Below are 8,945 nucleotides of genomic sequence, written 5' to 3' on the forward strand. Positions count from 1 at the left end.
AAAACAACTTGCGATGGCCGGATTGTAGCTTGAGTCATCCAGTTCCCAAGAAGCTGCAAGCCACGAGATTGGCTATTGAGAGAGGCCGAAGAGCCAAGGAGCAAAGCATATGGGACAAAAAAAGAATGATGACCAGAGAAAGATAGAGGCAAGTGGAAGTTGCAAGTTGAAGCCGATCGGTCTTTAGGGGCTGATTTGGGCGATCGTGCAAAGCAGGAAATCCAGCAGAGAATTTCGGTTGCAGCAAAAGGAATGATGAATTTAGATCAGCAAGCAAGTTGAGACCGATATGGAACCGACGTGAAGCTGATGTGGATGGCTCTTGAAGATAACTTGGGGGCGACTTCTCGGAGAAGAAGCAATAGAAAATTTCGGCCAAAGACCGGATGCGGAACACCTTCAGCGAGCGAGCATGATATTCAATCACTGCTGGCAAGTTAGAGCTGAAGTGGAGCCGAGGTGGGCGACTCTTATAGGCTGTTTTGGGCAGTTGTTTAGAGGCAATCAATAGGGAATAGCTGCTGTGCAGAAACAGCAGAAAATCTCGCCTGAGATAGGGAGGAGCAGAGGATTAGGAAGGTGTTGCCTCTTGTGGTGCAAGGGGGGGTGAATTTCCTAGAGTGAAGAGAACAAAATAATGTTAGTTGGTGGAAGATATAAAAACAGAGGAGGGACGAGAACGCGAGAGGGGGGGGTCTCTCATCGTTCTCTCTCGGAGAAATAAGAAAAAGAACAGATTTTTAAGAAAAAAGGGAGAAGAGATGAGTGAGGGTTGAACGCACTTAAGCATAAGGAAGGCTCCCACGTTTTGGGTTCTAGAGGGAATTCATCACCATTTGCTGAGGTTCCGGGCTTCAACGGGTAGAATACTACCGTGGAGTCCGCCTTTTCTCTTTTTTTAACTATTCGGGTTCGCCGGGCCGAGACCCTTGGTTTCCTCGGTCCGGCGAACTCATACTCAAGTGGATACTGTAGTTCTAGCAATATGGAATCTGTTTGTTCTATGTTACGATTGTATACCCCGCTGTTTTCTTGTTTCCTCTTAGCCTAGATTCGGTTTTAATTGGTGTGGTTTTACAGCTGCAAATGTGTTGGTGAAAGGCCATATGATTAGTCAGTAGAGGTCCTTGCACAGCCCGCTTCGCGACGCCTTTTTCATATGTGTGCATAATCATCCCTTGAACCGATCAACGCATTGGAAATTACGTGCAATCTAGTTTCATCTTGGTCAAATACTTTTCCTCTTCGTAATGCATATACGAAAGTTTTCCAACGTGAATTAAACCTATTTACCCATTTGGGTTAAAACCAAGTTTTTTTTTTTTTTATTGCAGAATATGTTTAGTCCCAACTCTTGGAGCAGTTCGCTTATATTTCTCTTCTTGTCGTTCATTTTATTTGTTGCTGTTTGGTTAATCTCATTCTATACGTGCAACAGTATATGTCTACGTTTGAGGTCACTATTCTTGCACTTAAATCCAGAGCCTAATGTTCAAGAGGAAACTCCAAAGGGTAGTCTTCTAAATTTTTTTTTGTAGACAGGGACGTCTATGGACACGCCTCATGGAAGAACCCAATTAGTGTCTGATTTGTCAAGTTGAGGCCTTTGTTTTGATATTTTATTTTCTTTCTTCTTCTAATAAAAGGCAGCCCCAATTTTTTTTAATATAAAGTAGAATCGGAAACACGTCCTCTTTGTGTGTAAAAAGAAAAATGAAAGGGGACATGAAAAAGAAAAGCAAAAAAAGGGGTAATCCGCTTTGTACAAACTCATGTCGTTTTCTTTTATATAACGTAGAGTCAGATTTTTTTTTCTTATTTATTAAAGAAAAGTAAAAAAAGATATCGAAAAGGAAAAAAAAATCGGAAGAACCAAGCAATCTTTGCTTTTACATTTTTGCCGAATTAGTTTCTTTCGTCGTTATTTTGCAATGGGGGTCGACCGATGTGCATTCCTGTTTAGTTTGTTATATACCCGATCACGTTTCGTGTCCGATTATTCGAGTTTGCAATCGATCCGAGAGTTTGTTTTTTGTTAATGGATAGTCATTTTTTTTTCTTCTCTTTTAGTCAACGTCTGGCATCTCGCTAAAATTGCATTGAAGTTTCCTTTTTGTTAAAGCTCCTTCCTATGAATTTTAGCTTGAGAACTAAATAGATAATCATATAAAAATGACAAAAAAAATCGTGCCTGGTCACCTAGTTTTGGTTAGACGTCTTTAAGTTTTAGTGTAACGGGTCAAATGCATGGTCATTTTAGGAATACCAATTGGTTAGGTACCGAAAGGGCGTTAGTTAAAATAATTAGCGTAAATAAGTCCCCGAACCTAGATGCTCTGGTTGCGTAGAAATTGAGATAATACTCCCGTATCTCGATTGGTTTCTAGTCGACCCCAAAGGCTAGTGGCGACTCTCAATGGTTTAGAATTTTAGTTCATAAAAAACGAATTCCAATGTCACGCGAGGTAAGAGTTGGGAGAATTTGCGCCTAAATGGATAGGTAATGCCTCTAAACCTAAACGATCCTCGGGAGGGGAAAGGGTAGGTCGTGACATGTATCAACCACCACATTAAATGGGCCAGGAGACAAGGTCACCAGCCGGAAACTCCTCCAATTTTACTATGGACATCAAAAGCTGAACTTAATGTTGTTGAGCTGATTGGTATGTATTGGTATGTTGTACGGATATGTTCTTTGGGATTGTATTTGATTTTTTTATTTTTATTTTTATGATTCAGAACGTCCATCTCATTCATATTCGTTGCAGCCATGTGGTGCACGTGGTGCTCCTTCTCATGCACATCGTCCACCAGAATTGTCATAGCTTCGAGGTCATTTGAGACTTTTGTGTATCATCCACCACATTAAATGGGCGATGAGACGAGGGTGCCAAACTCCTCCAATTCCACCATGGACATCAAAGGCCAAACTTGATAATGTTGAACTGATTGGTATGTATTGTTATGTTGTATGGGTATGTTCTTTGAGATTGTATTTGATTTTTATTTTTCCGATTTAGATCCAAAACATTTTACTATCATAAAAACACTAGAAGAAGCTTTATTGAAGATTAAGAGGGTTAGGGAAAAGCATTTGACTCTCCAGCACAATGGGCTAAAGTTCTTAAAATTCATCTTGACGGGTTACATGATTGATATGATAACTCTCGATTACTTAAGAGTGCGTATGATAATACTTTTGGAAGTGGATTTCTACTCCAGAAGTGCTTCTGGAGCAGAAATCCTTTTAGTAATGTAACTTTTGAAGCAAAAATTCGTTTGGTAAAAATTTTTACTTCTAAAAGAAATTTCCACTTCTAAAGTAAATTTCCACTTCTGAAGTTGTTTTTCCCCTAATTTGGGAAGTTAAAAAAATAGCTTTTTCAACTCAAGAAGTACTTCTCGCCTTACCCTTTTTTTATTACGCCCTCACTTTCTTTTCGATCATACCCACCTCTACCAACCTCCGTCCTTGCGGATTGTTGCCGATCATTGCCCATCGCCAATCTCCATCGGCCGCCGCCCACGACTACGGCCAACTCCCGGCCATCGCCCGCCCCCGCCCACCACAGACCTCCGTCGGTTGCCACCCGCAGGTTGCCTCCAATAGCCAACCACCGCCGATCTCCGCCGGCCGCTGTCCATCGTGGCTCTCAACATTGACCGCTGCAGCTACCGATCACCGCCGACCGCCGCCAACCGCCGACCACTGCCTATTGCCAACCTTCGCCGGCCGTGATCGCCGTAACCACCAATCCTCTCCGGCCGCAACCACCGACAACCGCCAACCATCAACTACTGCGCTGGCCGCCGCCACCGAGTCGTCCTCTTCGGCCGTCGGAGAAAAAATAAATAATAATTTTTTATTTTTAAAATTTAAATAATATTTTAATAATAAAATTATTTTTAAAGAAATTTTAAAAAGTTCAAAAATGAAGTAGAAATTTTTTGGTCACCGATAATAATTTTTCATAGAATATTTTGTGTTAATAATGTTTCAAAAGTAGAAATTTTCAACCGTTACCAAATGAATTTCTGTGATAAGAAATAACTTTTGGAGTAGAAGTAGAAAAATCAAATTATGCTTCTAAGAAGAATTAGAAAAATCAACTTCTGGTAAGAAATTAATTTTTGATGCAGAAGTGTTATCATGCGCGCCCTTAACACTTCAAGCGTGGATTATCTAAATATAATATTCATCTCAAATCACAATATAACAATCAACTTTTTCAAATAATGATAGACATGTAAATATCATAATTTTATTTAATTTTTTAAAGTATATAGATAAAAAGATGGACGTGATAAATCCTCATTTTTTAGGATCGAGCTCGGCATATAATTGAAGCACTATGTTGAACATTTACCAATAGTTCATTGATCATATTGAACAAATTAGAAGTTCCAAGATGACATTGCACATCGAGTCAAAATTTACGGATCATTTATGTCATTTTTCCTTTGTTATCTGTATTCTCTCTTGCTTGTTAGAAGGAAGAAATTAATGTCCAATATGGAATTGAATTAACCCGTTCAACTTGCACTTGTAAAAAGTGGTCTAGCTCTACTCATCCTCTAATGGGAGAGAGAGCTATTGTCTCACTGATGACACATTGTCCATTTGTTGATAGAATTCAAGTTTGATTTTTCAAAATGCCAAAGAATCAAATGGAATGGAAATTTAGATGCCAAGCAAAGTTGGACAATAACCTATTTTTTGTCAAGTCGTCATCGTATTGCATGACGCAATAAATGGTCGAAGTAATAGGTGCTGACTTGAAAATGTTGGGCTAGCTTTATCACTTAGGGGGAGGTGAATAGGTGATTTCAAAAAACTTTTGAAATCAATATGGAATTTAAACAAGCTCATATCTTATTTCGGAGTATGATCGATAGCAAGATCCGAAACGTCCTCAGATTCGACAACGTGCACAATGCAACTATAAAATTAAAATGACAAGGAGATGAAGGGATAGAAAATTTGCATAAATTGTTTATAGTATTTTGGCTTTATTCAAGCCTATGTCTACTTCTTCATTCTAGCAACCAATCGGTTGGATTCCACTAGTGAATAGCTAAGAGGTTACGATTCGATGATGATTCTCGAGTCAATAGACTTCCCATCTATCATGCACACACTTGAACGAATTTCTCTAAGTATTATAGTGTTTGGATCGAGAATATATGAATGATGTGACGCTCTCTTGATCTTGAAATTTAAGATTTGGTTCTCTCGTTGTTTGCTCTTCAACCTTGAGGTCTCTTTTTATACTTCTCCTCCAAATGCCTATTGTAAGATCTCTAGAGAATCACTCTCCAAACTTCCTGTTTGGACAAGATTGTATATAAAGATCTCGTAGCCGTTGAGGTTAACCAAAGAACGAATCTTCTGTTAGTTCAAATCGTCCACACAATTATGATCTTGGGTTTCCATATATAGATTTCTTCATAAGGTTAGACATCCTCATCTCCCTTAATTCATGTCCTTGATTTATCTTCATGATTGATAATCTTCAAGAGCGAACCCAGCTTGATTTGCTTGCTATTGTGATGGTATATATTCTCAATTAAATCATCTCGAAGATATCTCATAATATTTTGGTCGTTGCACTTGAAATACTTTCTCAGAGCTTGAGCTTCGCATTAACGTCCGAGTTCTTCAAACATCGTCTGGAAATCTTAGACATTGTCCGAGCCTTACCCTGCAGATTCAATCATGTGTAACCATTCTTTAACACTCGAATATACATTAGGACAATCTGCAAAATAAGTATTTCATTGCATTAACTCAGATATTAAAGAATATGGATTGTTTTGTCAACTTCAAAGTCAACCAGGGATTTTTCCCAACAGAAAAATCTTATTGTGCCAAATGAATACGGATCTAAATCGGAGTAAAGGATTTCAAATCCTCATCATAAGGCGTTCCTTTTCGAAAATCCTCCCAAGATTTGAAATGAAGGTTGTAAGTTCAAATGTATTTTGCGGGCGATGAACATAACGGCATCACCTAAGGTCCAACGACATCTCAATCAATAGTTTGAAAAGAAGAACATCTTGACTATTTGCTAGGCTTTCTCTGGTTATTAACTTTCTCAATCGAAAAAATGTTATTGATTTTCTTTCTAGAGTGGGACTTAGTTGATGACAAGATCGCTAAAATTTCCAGGGAGACTAATGCTAAATTTGATTACAAAGATGAGACTCATCTTCAGAACTTACACTCTAACAATAATTAATTGGTGGTCTTGTGTACCTCATTATTGCTCATCTTGACATCCCTTGCGCTTTTCCCATTACTCATCGGTTTATGACCGCGCTATGTACAGCTTACTTGGCTGCAGTCATTTCAAATTCTTCGTTATGTCAACCACAAGTTGCTACTTCTTTCTAGGTAACTCGGTTATCTCATGGCGTTGCAAAAAACAAACTATCATCACTCGATCTAGTATATAATCCGAATATTGTGCTCTTGTTGATACAATATCGAAATTATTGTGGTTGCAATGGTTACTAGAACACATAGGAATCCTTCATAATGGTGGGTCAGTCATTTACTACGACAACCAGAGTGCTATTTGAATAGCACGTGATGGTATTTTCCACGAGCGTACCAAACACATTAAAGTGACCGTCATTTTATATAATATCACAAACTTCGTGGCACTATTCGTTTCACCTCTACTTCATCAATTGATCAAATTGCTGATGTCTTTACTAAGGCACATCTACTCGAGCGTTGTGGATAATTTCCTCAAACTCAGTTGACTTTCTTCCATATCATCTTAAGTTACATCACCTTGAGTTTGAAAGGATATTGCATATACATCCACATCTAGGAGTTCTCTAAATGTCAATTGATTCTTCTTATCTCTTAAGATTGTGCGTATATTTTTCTTGATTGTGCATATACGTGATTGAAGGCCACAAGATAGTTCCAGCATTAAGTCCACAGTGCTCCGGTGATAAGTTTATGAAAATAAAGTTATTTTACCTATTTTAAGCAACAAATAATCTGATATTTGTGAGAAAATATTTGTATTTTCTTCTATTGATTCAAAATTTCCTTGTTTATGCAGGATAATAAGAAATGGAGAAAAGAAGGAAAAAAAGAAGGAAATCAAGATGCCACATACAAAATCATTAGAAGATAGAGACCAAATTAGAAGTTTTGTGATTTATTGCCTAATTTTATGTGAAAAATTAGGTATTGCCTTTGTTTTAGGAACTCTTAATGTTTTGCTTAGGGATTTGTTTATTTTTAGGAGCTCTTAATGTCATCCTTATGGATATATTTATTTTTAGGAGTCTTGGATGTTATCCTATAAATAGGATAACATTGAGAGCTTCAAAAGACGTCAAGGTTTTTTATCGTTCTTTTATTGTTCTTGGAGATTTTCAAGTATTTTGAAGAGAAGAGACGAAAGTAGTGACACAACTCTTGTTTTTTGATTCAAGATGTTGGGTTTAGTTTATATTTTCATTTCTTCTTCTATTATGTTCTAATTTTCTCGATGTAGCCTACTACAAGTGATTTCATTCATGTGAATTATATATTATTGTGCTTAATACTTTTAAGTGACTAGCCACCATTTAAATGATCTGATGTGCGTGCTTGAGACTAAAAAGTGATAATATACAATTGTACCTTATAATATATAACCATGAATTAAATGTGGATAGAAATATGTCATGTTAATTGTGTGTCTTTCGGTGATAAAGTGATCCAAAAGATTCATTGTAAATCAATAATATTCACAAATTTTAATGGACTTATGTTTATTTAAATTCACATAGAGATATGGTGGATTGATAAATTGAGTAGGTTTACTATACCACCTAAAGATAGGATAGTAAATAGAAGAGGAAATTCCGCTATCACATGTTTGATATCGTTCTTGTATGTGTAATGATCTAAAATTCATATCTAGTGGTTATGGAAAAATCGGATGCTCTAACGTATTTATTTGATTGATTTACTGCATCTATTTTCGAACTTTCGCTTTTAAGATTGACAATTTCATATTATCTTCAATTCTATTTTTACTTGATAGATAAATTTTAGAATTAGTCCATTTTTAGTATTTAATTAGTTTATTAATCATCAATTTCTGTCGGACGATATCTTTTCTCATCATTATATTACTTGTTTGACACGTTCATTGACTCGTACACTTGCATTGAGAATTTTACGATTGATTTTTCGTATCTCTTAAGATTATGCATATTTTTTCCTTGATTGCACGTATACATGATTGAAGGCGACAAGACGTTCCGGCATTAAGTCTACATTGCTCTGGCAGGAGCATTGCGTGCCAATTCACGATGTAATGAACTCAACTTACCCATAAAGAATTCGTAATACAGAAGTTGATTAAGATAACTAGAAGGTGCTTTTTGAAACGTCTCGCCCTTTCCACATATCGAATCTTTCCCCTCCCATCCCACCAAATCCTAAAATGGATCAAACCTTAAAACTTCATGCATTCTTTGTCCATTCAAGAATCTTTTATTATTGTTTTTATTCTTGCACGAGCTGGCGCTACGTGCGTGCTCTATTGCTTGTTTTCTTAGAAGAAAGAAGTCAATTTCCAAAATGGTGTTTCGACAATCTTTCCCTTTCCTCTTACGAGGAACGAGAGACGGCTAGTTACATCACAAACAACGCATTGTCGTTCAATGTGTTTTGCGTGTGACAGGGTTGGAAGGAACCCCGAGTTGATGCGTGCAAGGACTCGAGTTTGGTTTTTTCAGAAGTGTTTCAGAACGAAGTACAAATGGAGCAAACACTGGAAACTAAACTTAGGTTCTGTGGGGTTGTCATCGAATTGCGTCAGGCAAACAACAGTGCAAAGAGATTGGTGTTTGACAGTTCAAACTCAACTCGCGGCTCCTCCCTCCTGTCGCATTTTTCAACACACGATTTATGCGTATTTATTTCGCAA

Source organism: Rhodamnia argentea, chromosome 9 (genome assembly GCF_020921035.1).
Source record: "Rhodamnia argentea isolate NSW1041297 chromosome 9, ASM2092103v1, whole genome shotgun sequence".
In the NCBI taxonomy this organism is placed as follows: domain Eukaryota; kingdom Viridiplantae; phylum Streptophyta; class Magnoliopsida; order Myrtales; family Myrtaceae; genus Rhodamnia; species Rhodamnia argentea.